This window comes from Mandrillus leucophaeus, unplaced genomic scaffold (genome assembly GCF_000951045.1).
Source record: "Mandrillus leucophaeus isolate KB7577 unplaced genomic scaffold, Mleu.le_1.0 Scaffold743, whole genome shotgun sequence".
Classification (NCBI taxonomy): Eukaryota; Metazoa; Chordata; class Mammalia; order Primates; family Cercopithecidae; genus Mandrillus; species Mandrillus leucophaeus.
Window position 1 is genome coordinate 1,324,546 of NW_012108064.1, and position 12,607 is coordinate 1,337,152.

The following is a 12,607-nucleotide window of genomic DNA, read 5'->3' on the forward strand; positions in this document are numbered from 1 at the left end:
AAAATAACCCACAGAAGGAAAAATTTACTTCTGATTAAGTACATGTATCTAGAATGTACTCTTGCAACCAAAAAATAAAGAGATGAATAAACACAATTAAAAATAGGCAAAGTATTTGAATAAACATGTATCTGATAAAGGTATTAAATAGTCATTAAGCACGTAAGAAAGTGTTCAACATTATGAGCCATCAGGGCAATTAAAATTAAAACCACAATGAAATATTAGTTCACTCCTCAATAAGATGGTTACAATAAAAAAGATGGACAATAACAAGAATTGTCCTTAATATGACAAAAGTGGAGCCCTCATGTATTGCTAGTGGTAATGTAAAATGGTACAGCTGCTTTGGAAAACAGTTTACCGTTTCTTACAAAGTTAGCTTAGGGTTACAACACAACCCAGAAATTTCACTATTAGGTACATGCCCAAAATAATTAAAAACATATGTCACAAACAACTTATAAATTGATGTTTATAGCAGCATTATTCATGATAGCTAAAAGGCGAGAACATTCCAAATACCAATCAAATGGTGAATGAAGAAATAAACATGGTATATTCATACAATGGAATATTATTCAGCCACAAAAAGAAATGACACATGCTATAATGTAAGTGAACCTTGAAAACATTGGACTAAGTTATAGAAATCAGACACATAAGGACACTTGTATGATTCCCTTTTGCTATGGTTAATACTAAGTGTCAACTTCATTAGATTGAAGTACACAAAGTATTGATCCTGGGTGTGTCTGTGAGGGTGTTATCAAAGGAGATTAACATTTGGGTCAGTAAGCCGGAAAAGGCAGACCCACCCTTAATCTGGGTGGGCACAATCTAATCAGCTGCCAGCATCGCTAGAATATAAGCAGGCAGAAAAATGTGAAGAGAGAGACTGGCCTAGCCTCCCAGCCTACATCTTTCTCCCATGCTGGATGCTTCCTGCCCTCAAACGTGGGACTCCAAGTTCTTCAGTTTTGGAACTCGGACTGGCTCTCCTTACTCCTCAGCCTGCACATGACCTATTGTGGGACTTTGTGATTGTGTGAGTTGACACTTAATAAACTCCCCTTTATATACATATATATAATATATTAATATGTATATATCATATATGTTTATATTTATCTTGTAACTGATGTAAAGTCCATAAGCAATAATTATAAAACTATATATACACACACACACACACACACACACACACACACACAAATGCATTCCATTCTTTCTGTCCCTCTAGAGAACCCTGACTAATACAGATTTTGGGATCAGGAGTGGTTCTAGAAAAACACAATATTAAAGATGGAGTGTTTTCTTGGTTTTGGAGTTTCTGGAGTTGGCCGCTTAATATGATTAGACCCAAGAATGCTAAGGGCTCTATTTCTGATAATACGGAGAACACTGATAGTTTTCGGCACGAACTGTTTAGAGAGTTATGCAAAATAAAACATATGACACCTGTAATCCCAGCACTTTGGGAGGTGAAGGCGGGCAGATCACTTGAGGTCAGCAGTTCAAGACCAGCCTGGCCAGCATGGCAAAATCCTGTCTCTACTAAAAATGCAAAAACATTAGGCGGGAGTGGTGGTGCACACGCCTGTAATCCCAGCTACTCGGGAAGCTGAGGCAGGAGAATCGCTTGAACCTGGGAGGCAGAGGTTGCAGTGAGTCAAGATGGCACCATTGCACTCCAGCCTGGGTGACAGAGTGAGACTCTGTCTCCAAAATAAAAGTCTTTAATCCAAATAAAAACAATGCAAAACAATATGGCTCTTATCACAATACTAACTGAATTTTATAATATGCAAAATCTTTTTATACTATAGCTCTTTTTTCTCTTTCTCCTTTTGTACTGTCTTTGCCTTGTAAATTACATCATCTTCATAGCTTATTAGCTCATCAGAACAGTTTTATAATTGTTGCTTTATGCACTTTACATCAGTTACAAGAAAAAATATATACAATAAAAATACATTTATACTACCTTAAATTTATTCAGTTGGTGCAACTTTTAATGACAACAATCTCAATTACTTTTGCACCAACCTAATACCTGTGTACTTACCAACACCAGTCTATTTATCCATGGAGATTTTAGTTTTTGTCTATTGTTGTTTCATTTCAATCTGAAAGCTTCCATTTAATATTTCTTTTAGACAGGTTTGCAAAACATAAATTCTCTATTGTTTATTTTATATCTAGAAATATCTTCATTTCTCTCTCAATGTTGAAGTATAGTTTGCTTTATAAAAAAATATCTGGTTGATAGTCTTTTTCTTATAGCACATTGAATATATCATTCCTCTCTGTCTTTTGACCTCCATACTTTTTGATGAGAAGTTAAATGTTAATCTTATGAGGTTCTTTTGTCTATGATAAGTGAGTTTTATCTTACTGCTTTTAAGATTCTATATTTGTCTTTGGCTTATGATAATTTGACTGTAATGTATCCAGATGTGAATGGTTTTGTGTTCATCTAATTGCAGTTTTTTTGAGCTTTTCAGATGTGAACATTTAATATTTCATTTTTGGCAAAAATTTTTGGTCATGATTTCTTCAAGTATTTTTCTTGGTGTTTTCTCTCTCCTGTCCATCAGATTTCTATGTTGCATATTTTGGTATACTTATTCGTGGCCCACATGTCTCTAGGGTTCTGTTTCTTTTTTGTTTGTTTGTTGTCTTTCTGTTTCTTAGACTGGATAATCTCAATCGACTAGTTTTCAAGTTTGATAATTCTATCTTTTTCAGTTGAAATCCATTGTTGAGCCACTTCAGTGATTTATTTTCCATTTCAATATTTGTACTATTTAACACCAGCATATTTATTTTGCACTTTTATATAATTATTATCTCTTTATTGATATTCTTTATTTAACATAATACCATTGATCTACTCTCTTTTGCCATCATTTTCTTTTGACTTTTTTTTTGTATACTTATATTAGGTCAACTAAATCTAATAAGTCCAATAACTGGACTTTTTCAGTGTCAGTTTCTATTAACTTTTATATTCCCTGAATATACATCTTATTTTCCTATTTATTTGTATATCTCATATTTTTTGTTGAAAACTGGATATTTCAAATAATATAAATTGACAAATATTAAAATTATTTTCCCCTACCGCCTTTGGAGTTGTTTTTGTTTTCTTGTTTAATTTTTATATCGTTGTGGTTAGTTTTGTGGCTTTCTTGTACCAATTCTGTTAGGTTTGTATTCCTTGTCATGTGTTTCCACCAAAGTTTTTCTCTGTTTAGCTTTCTGATCAGCTAATGGTTGAACAGAGGTTTCCTTAAATGACTTGAACCGATACATCATCTAAACTTTGCTGAGAGTTTCTCTCCATGTGGCAGGACATGCTTTTAATACTTTTTTTACAACTCTGCCTTAGTCTACATTTCTGGTTTGCCTAAAACCTCAAGGTCAACTATAGGTTAGATATTTTAACTTTCTCAGTATTTTTCTGGACATGTGCACAGCTCTTCAGTGTGCATAGAATTATACATCCCGAGGAATATGTTGGAACTTTAAAAAGTTCTCTATGGGCATCTTATATCCCAACTCTTTCTTTTAAGATTTTTAGTCAGCCTTGAGTTAGCCCCAGTTATTTATTTATTTATTTATTTATTTATTTATTTATTTATTCTCTCTCTTTATATATTTTATTATACTTTAAGTTCTTGGACACATGTGCAGAACATGCAGGTTTGGTACATAGGTATACACGTGCCATGGTGGTTTGCTGCACCCATCAACCCATTATCTACATTAGGTATTTCTCATAATGCTATCCCTCCCCTAGCCCCCCACCACCCAACAGTGTGTGTGATGTTCCCCCCTCTGTGTCCATGTGTTCTCATTGTTCAACTCCCACTTATGAGTGAAAATATGTGGTGTTTGGTTTTCTGTTCCTGTGTTAGTTTGCTGAGAATGATGGTTTCCAGCTTCATCCGTGTCCCTGCAAAGGACATGAACTCATCCATTTTTATGATTGCATAGTACTCCATGGTGTAAATATGCCACATTTTCTTTATCCACTCCATCATTGATGGGCATTTGGGTTGGTTCCAAGTCTTTGCCAGAGCTGCTATAAACGTATGTTTGCGTGTGTCTTTATAGTAGAATGGATTATAATCCCTTGAGTATATACCCAGTAATGGGATTGCTGGGTCAAATGATATTTCTAGATCCTTGAGGAATTGCCACACTGTCTTCCACAATGGTTGAACTAACTTATACTCTCACCAACAGTGTAAAAGTATTCCTATTTCTCCACATCCTCTCCAGCATCTGTTGTTTCCTGACTTTTTAATGATTGCTAAAACTCTCAATAAACTAGGTATTGATGGAACATATCTCAAAATAATAAGACCTATTCATGACAAACCCACAGCCAATATCATACTAAATGAGCAAAAGCTGAAAGCATTCCTTTTGAAAACCGGCACAAGACAATGATACCCTCTCTCACCACTCCTATTCAACATAGTATTGGAAGTTCTGGCCAGGGCAATCAGGCAAAAGAAAGAAATAAAGGGTATTTAAATTGTCTCTGCTTGCAGATGACATGATTGTATATTTAGAAAACCCCATCGTCTCAGCCCCAAATCTCCTTAAGCTGATAAGCAACTTCAGCAAAGTCTCAGGATACAAAATCAATGTGCAAAAAATCACAAGCATTCCTATACACCACTAATAGACAAACAGAGAGCCAAATCATGAGTGAACTCCCATTCACAATAGCCCCAGTTCTTAACATCACTTCATTCACCTGTGACATTGAACAGTTTGGTTTAAAAACAAAAAATTCTGTGGTGTCAGGGTGATTCTCACAAAGTGTTCTCTGAGCAAGGTAAACTAAAGAAAATGCTTCAGAATGTAGCTTTTCATTGAACTGCCAGATAAGTCAAATAGTGACAGTTCTCTAGGGATGGGGCTTTTTAGGAGCGCTAAACCCTTTCTGCCTCCACTTGTGGCTGCTGTGCTCTTGTTTTTCACAATTAGAAGAGCTGTTCATTTTAGAAACTGCTGGAGAGCTGAGGAGAGAGAAATGTAAATAGAGTAAGTTAAAATGCCACAAAGGTCACTATTCTTACCAAGGTTCAGCTAATTCCTTGAATAAATGGTCCCCATTTCCAGATTTCTGAAAAAGTTGATTTTGACAATTTTGTAGTGTTCTATGTAGTTTTATTAAGAAACACTTTCAAAGTATTTACACTGCCATTCCGGAAATGCTTCACTTCAATATAATTTTATTTAAGTATTTTAGTTATAGTTTTTTTATATCCCATATTTTATCATTTCAATTTCAGATATCATTGTGTGGTTAATTCTGTCGTAGTTTTTCTGTTGCATCTCAATCATCGTAGCTTTTCATGCATTTGCTGATTTTTTTATTAGCTCATACATTTAAATTTTAAAAACAATTAGAGTCATTCCTCACTAGTGCTATTTATAAGGTCAGAAATAAATGTATACCCTCAGTAACTTCTTAGCCCATTCCTTTAGAGTTACTGCTTTTACGAGTCACTGCTAGTGACTAAATTCTTAAGTTTTGGAAAAATATATAGAGAACCCTTGTGAAAATGAGAAAATGATTAATCTTCACTTCCCTGATGAAGCCTGGTCTTTTTTTATTTTTATTTACTTATTTCTTTATTTTGAGACAGGGTCTTACTTTTTCACCCAGGCTGGACTGCAGTGGAATGATCTCAGCTCACTCACTGCAGTCTCTCCCTCCTGGGCTCAAGTGAACCTCCCACCTCAGCCTCCTGAGTAGCTGACATTACAAGTATAAGCTTGCATGCCCAGTGATGAAGCCTATTCTTTAATTCATTTTTTCTCAATATCCCCTAGCATTAATCAAAGGAGCATTAATCAAGGAACATACATGTTCCTTGACATTGTTTACACCTGACAGCACTGATTTCTTTTTTTGTTTGTTGGTTTGTTTAAGGTTTGTCATGCACCACTTATTTCTTATAATCTCTTATTTAGACTAATAGTTATTATGCATTGCTAATAGTTATCATGTTCTGAGCAATTTATGTTATTACAAATGTTATTACTACCGCATCTCTTCCCTCCTGCCATAGTATTTCAGTGGGTTTGATGTGAAATCTTATTTGCAATTTCCACTTATGACTGGGCTTATTTAGCATTGCCTCTGACCTCAGGCTAACCTACAGAATCTAGAGCAACCCTCTGATGTGGTGTATAGCGTCAGTACTTGTATGTTTTGGAAGATAGTCTGTTGGTTTATGTCTGTCTCAGAGTGGAACCAGAGGCTCCAGAGACCGATCCTGTATTTATTTCTCCACCTACTGAATGCATAGTTAGAACAAAAATACTTGTCAAACAAGAAATAATTCTACATTGGATACCTGGTCAATCTAGTGAGAATTACTATGGTAGAAAAGTCTAAGTGCAAGACCTTGCATCCAGCCCTTCTTACTAATATAGTTGACCATAACAATACCACATTGCTGAGTGAATTGCAGAGATTAGTATTTTCATGAGAAACTTGGAAGCTGCAGGTACAGTGATTCCCATTTTAACTCAATTATTTCACATGTGTGCAAGACCTCTGAGTCTTGTAATAGTATAACAAACCTGATCAAGTATTGTGTACAATTGCTACTGGACCCTTACAGAAACTAAATTCTTGACCATGAATTTAATGTGACCCTAAGAACTGAACTATCTATGATAAACTGGATGCCATTTGTTACACCAAACCATAAAGTTACTCATAATGAAGCTCCTGAAGGCACAAGAAAGCTACATGAACTGTTTGCTCAAACTCTCAGTATAATAGCTATCTTTGCGGCATTGTTATATATTCCTTAACACACACCTGTGGCTTCATGGGAAGTTTCTTAAAGCCAGTTAAGAAAGAATAAAAATATACAAGCTTGATTTAAAGATAGTTCTGCAGGCAAAACCAGTATCAGCTGAGTTGATTGCTGCAGTATTATGGGCCTTGTGAGGGTGACTCAGAAAGCCAAAAAGGATGAAAAATTTTCATAGTAAGCAGAACTTTGAGCATTACATTTGATTGTTCAATTTTTGGAGCTAGGGAGATACATTCAGAAATATTACTACTTCATTGTCATTGTCTTATGGTTTGTCTACATTTCCAGAGGCTTGTAAAAAACAGATTGCAGAATTGGTGACAAGGAGGTTTGAGAAAGAGATGAGATGATAGGAAGATGATAATTATTTGAGAATGGATCCTGTTATGAGTTGAACTGTGTGATCCCCAGATTCATATGTTGAAGTCTTAATTCCTAGTACCTAGAATATGACTTTATTTGGAAATGGGCTAATCAAGAAAAAGGGAGGTCATGGGGAGTTTCTAATCCAATGAGACTGATGTCCTTGTTAAAAGGGGAAATTTGTATACAGTTGTTCATAGAGAAAACATGATGTTAAGAGACATAAGGAGACGCCATCACAAGCCAATGAGAAAGGCTAGAAGCAGACATTTCCCTCTCAGCTCTTGTAAGGAAGTAACCCTAATGATAAGTTGATTTTGGACTTCCGACCTTCATATCTGTAAGACAAAAAATGTATATTGTTTATGCCACCCAGTCTGTAGGACTTTGTAATCGTAGCCCTAGCAAACTAATATAGAGTCTAGTAATGGGAAGTGTGATGCTTCTGTAACAAATATCTAACAATGTGGAAGTGGCTTTAAACTGGATTACAGGCAGAGTGGTATCAAAATACCAATTGAAAATATATTACATACATAAACTATACTCTTTTTAATTCGAGAAGATTTCTTCTAATTTAAGATATATAACCTCACTTAAAAACAATAACCTATTCTGCTTACAATTCTTTGGTTTGATATCACATTAAAGCAGATTCCTAATTTTTTTCTCCACATTTGTTCTATAATAACTGAACATTCATAAATGTATGCATGTAGGCGGCTTCCTTTTAAGAATGCACTGCTCATAAAAGTTTACTTCCAGCTAGGATGGTAATCTTTTGCATTCTTGTTGTTAATGTGCGTGTTTGAGTGTGTATTTGTCATAAACTAATTTTCTTCAATCACCAGGATATTTTTTGGCTTCCATAATTGTCGTCTCAGTTTGTAAAGAAACTTTTATTTTTCTATTGTGTATTTGAAAATGTTTTATATTGACTAATGCATGTTATGTAGCATTAAGAAACCATGGCATAACCTTTGAAGAGTTGTGAAACAATAATCCTGTATTTAAAAAATTCCCTTTGGCACATGTTAGTGTTATGAAAAGGTACACAAAAACTAATATGGTTTCCTGGCATGCTTCATTGTAGGGTTATACCATAGGGAGAGCAAAAGCTCAGAAGAGATCATAACGAAATTACCAATTTATGCAGTTGCTAAGAGAGGGCAAGTTGTGGTTTGAATTAATGTTGTACACACTATTGATTAAAGAGAGAGGATTTTCTTATTGAGAGAACAGAATTAAATACAAATATTGAAGTTATTTGGACAAAAAATCTCATTGAACTGTTCAATAGCTGTGTCAATCTATGTCTTTTTTGCCAATGTATGTATTTTTAAAATTGCCTCTGTGACAAGAAAATAACCAAATTTTCTGAGCTTGTTTCTTACTACTTTAAAAATAATTTAACTATGTAACCCTTTAATGGTCATATTTCAATCTTTGGTCTGTCACTTAATATTGTATTGTATTTTCTAATCTATAGCTCATAAGAATAGGATATTGTAAACTCCAATTAAAATATATTAACCAGGCGCAATGTGGTGGCTCATATCTGTAATTCCAACACTTTGAGAGGCTGAGATGGGAGGATCACTTGAATCTAGGAGTTCTAGACCATCCAGACCAACATATGGCAAAACTGCCTCTCTACAAAAAATAAAAAAAATAATAAAAAACATTAAAAATTAGGCAGGCATGGTGGTTTGCACCTGTAGTCCTAGCTACTCAGGTGTGCACCACCAAACCTAATTTTATTTTTTTTTTAATTTTTTAATTTTTTTGAAATGAAGTCTCACTCTGTCACCCAGGCTGGAGTGCAATGGAACCATCTTGGCTCACTGCAGCCTCCACCTCCCAGGTTCAAGCGATTTTCCTACCTCAGCCTCCAGAGTAGCTGGGATTATAGGTGTGTGACACCACACCTGGGTAATTTTTTTGGAGTCTTAGTAGAAACAGGGTTTCGTCATGTTGGACAGGCTGGTCTCGAACTGCTGACCTCAGTTGATATGCCTGCCTCCGCCTCTCAAAGTGCTGGGACTACAGGCAAGAGTCACTGCGCCCCGTCACTAATTTTCTTCGTGTATGCGGAGAGGCCGTTTTGCCACTCAGGAGGTTGAAATGGGAGGATCTTTTGAGCCCAGGAACTTGAGGCTATGGTGAGCCATGATTGCACCAGTGCATTCCAGCCTGGACGACAGAGAGACACTGTCCTTAGTAAAAAATAAAATAAAACAAACAAGTAAAAATATTGTTCAGCATTCTACAATTCAGGTTGTTCCTTTTAGGACTATATGTGCTATAAGGAAACAGGTTTAAATTTTTAAATATACAAATATTTCAGCTAGGGCTTTTTGAACTTTTTCACTAATGGGCAATGTATTTTTGAATAATAATTTTAAATAGTTTTAGAGAAAAATAACTTGATTAGTTCATCCATTAATCACAAAATATCCTCTGGCAGTGTAGTTTACGTGAAATGCTTTGCTTTGCTTTATATTTCCATATTATATAAAAGAACAACAAGGTATTGTGGAAAACTTAACAGCAAATGATTCATAATAAAAAATTAAAATTTTCGGATGGATTAGAAGTTCTTGAAAATGAAGTTCCAAGATGGAATTCTGTCATTTTGACAAAAAAAGTAGAAAATATGATAGGGAAGATAAGAGCCTAAAAAATATTTTCAGTAATTACAATATTTGACAACTGAGCTTTAGAAAAAGCAAGTGGGAAACACAATGGAAGTAGTTATGAAAACAGTAACAGATGTGGACCCTCTAAACTGAAGGATGTCCTGGTTGCTCCAAGTGAAGAAGACCATTGCAGAGAAATAAGCAGGCTGGGTAAAAGAAAAGAAGTACTAATGCATACAAATTATAAAACTGTAATATTATAAAATCGTGTAACACTAAGGCATAAAAAGACAATTCTAAAACATCCAAGATTTACTGGGGAAGGGTATGTGTGTGTGAACATACATTTAAAAGACTTACCTCACAGTGGAGCAATCTATTTTACGTTGTGGTAATAAACTATGTCCAAGTCCCAGTAGCTTAACAAAACTACTGTTCATATTTCTCTCAAGCAAAGTCCACTGTAGTTTCTTAGACACTCTCCAGGGCAGTTGCCCTCAATGAAGTCGCAGAAAATTTGGGGCAACTGTGATCTCATAGCACTATCGTCTAAATCTGCGGTCTCCTATAATCTTTATAGCAGGCAAAGAGAGCACAAATAGGCTCCTTCATGCTTCAGTTTGTAACTGACAGTTTATTTCTACTTACATTCTCTGAAGCAGAACCTATATAGTTTCTGCATACTCCAAAGAAGTTGAGAATATGGGTGACCAAAAAAGATATTTGCAAAGTATAACCATTCCCTGCTTTCTGGGAGACTTATTTCATCATCCACTCTATCTAAATATTTTTAAACTTTTATAAATTAAAAACATTTTTAAAAAATATCTGAGAGCCCTCTTTCAATTATCTGATTATTTCTTTTTAAAGCAACTTGTTCTTGTCTCCTATGGAGATTGGATTGCATGGATTGGAAACTTGAAAATTTATGAATGACAGAATATCTACCTTTTTTTCATGAGAAGCCAATTCTCACAATACCTTTCTTAGATTTTCTAACAGAATGATGCAATTTACCTTGGAATAAATATAACACACATGAAAAGTCTATATATGGTAAACAGTAGAACTTTTCTAAATATATAAAAGAACACATGAAAGCCAATTCTCACAATACCTGCCTTAGATTTTCTAACATAATAATTCAATTTTTCTTGGAATAAATATAAAACACATGAAAAGTCTCTATATGGTAAACTGTAGAACTTTTCTAAGTATATAAAACAACACCTAAATAAATGGAAAGAACATATATCTAGATTGAAAGATTAAATGTAGTCAATGTATCAATTCTCCTAAAATGAAAAGAAATAATTCAGTATAATTCAAATTTAAATTCTGTCATGCTTTTTAAAAGACATAAAAAGTCAATTCTAAAATACATTTTGAAAGATAAATCACAATATTAGCCTAGAAAATTAAACAGAAAAAAAAAATTGTGTTATTTGTATTTGAAATGATGTTACGTGGTATTTTTAATTGGCAATTATCTAATAGATGAGAATAATTCTATTTTCATAAGTTTATTGAATATTGGATTATCCTCTTCCTTTAATTTTCTTCTCATCTGACCATGTTGATTATATACATTAATTTTACTTAAATATAATGTAAATATATATTTATCAATTGTATATTTATTTATTTTATTTTATTTTATTATATCTTGCTCTCATTTTTATTTACTTTCTTTAGATATAGTTTAATATTTCTTTTGGTAAGTTTTTTTAATTGATGAATTAAACTTTATTAAGAATTTATGCTCATCAAAAGATACTACTAAGAGAGTAAATAATAAAGCTGTAGGGTGGGAGAAGGAATTGTAATGCATATATCTACTAAAGAGCTCACATTTTAAATATACAACAGGAATATTGATTAGGAAAATATAAACAACTCAGGAAATGGCAAAATCTTGAACAGGTATTTCACAAAGATGTCCAGGTGAACAGTAAGCATAAGAATAGGCCCTCAGTATCAAATCTTCAGGACATTGCAAATTAAGATCTATCTAAAATACAACCTCAACACTCCTACAATGTGTAAAATTAAAACAGAATAATAGATAACTGATTTTTGAAGAGGCTACTGGGTCACTAATTTCTCGTATTTCCTTCTTTTTCATTATATGTATTTAAAACGGTAAGATTTTCCTCTAAACAGGTCTTAGATGCATCTTACAACTCTCACTGTCATTCAGTTGCAAACGTATTCTAATTTATATTATTGCTTTCTTCAATATATGGCTTATTTAAGAGTCTATCTTAATTACAATCATTGAGAATTTCAAATTTTCTTTGTCATTAATTTGTAGCAAAATTATTACATATTGTGGCCAGAGAACATACTCTGTATGATTTCAGGTTTTCAAAGTTTTTTAGATTTTCTACATGGCCCTTTATGTGGTCAATTTTAGTAAATTTTCTGTGTGGACTTAAAAAGAATCTATATTATCTTATTACTGAGTGCACTGTTTCACATATGCCAATTAAATCAATCTTGTTCTTGATGTTATTTAAATATTTATTTAATATGCTGTTTAAATCTTATGAATTGTGTTAACCACTTAATTCATTATTTTCAATAATTTTGGGGGAACAGGTGGTGTTTGGTTAATTGGATACGTTTTTAAGTGGTGATTTCTGAGATTTTGGTGCACCCATCACTCGAACAGTGTACACTGTACCCAATGTGTAATTGTGTTATTTAAATCTTTCTTTCCTTCTTTCTTTCTTTTTTTCTCTTGTT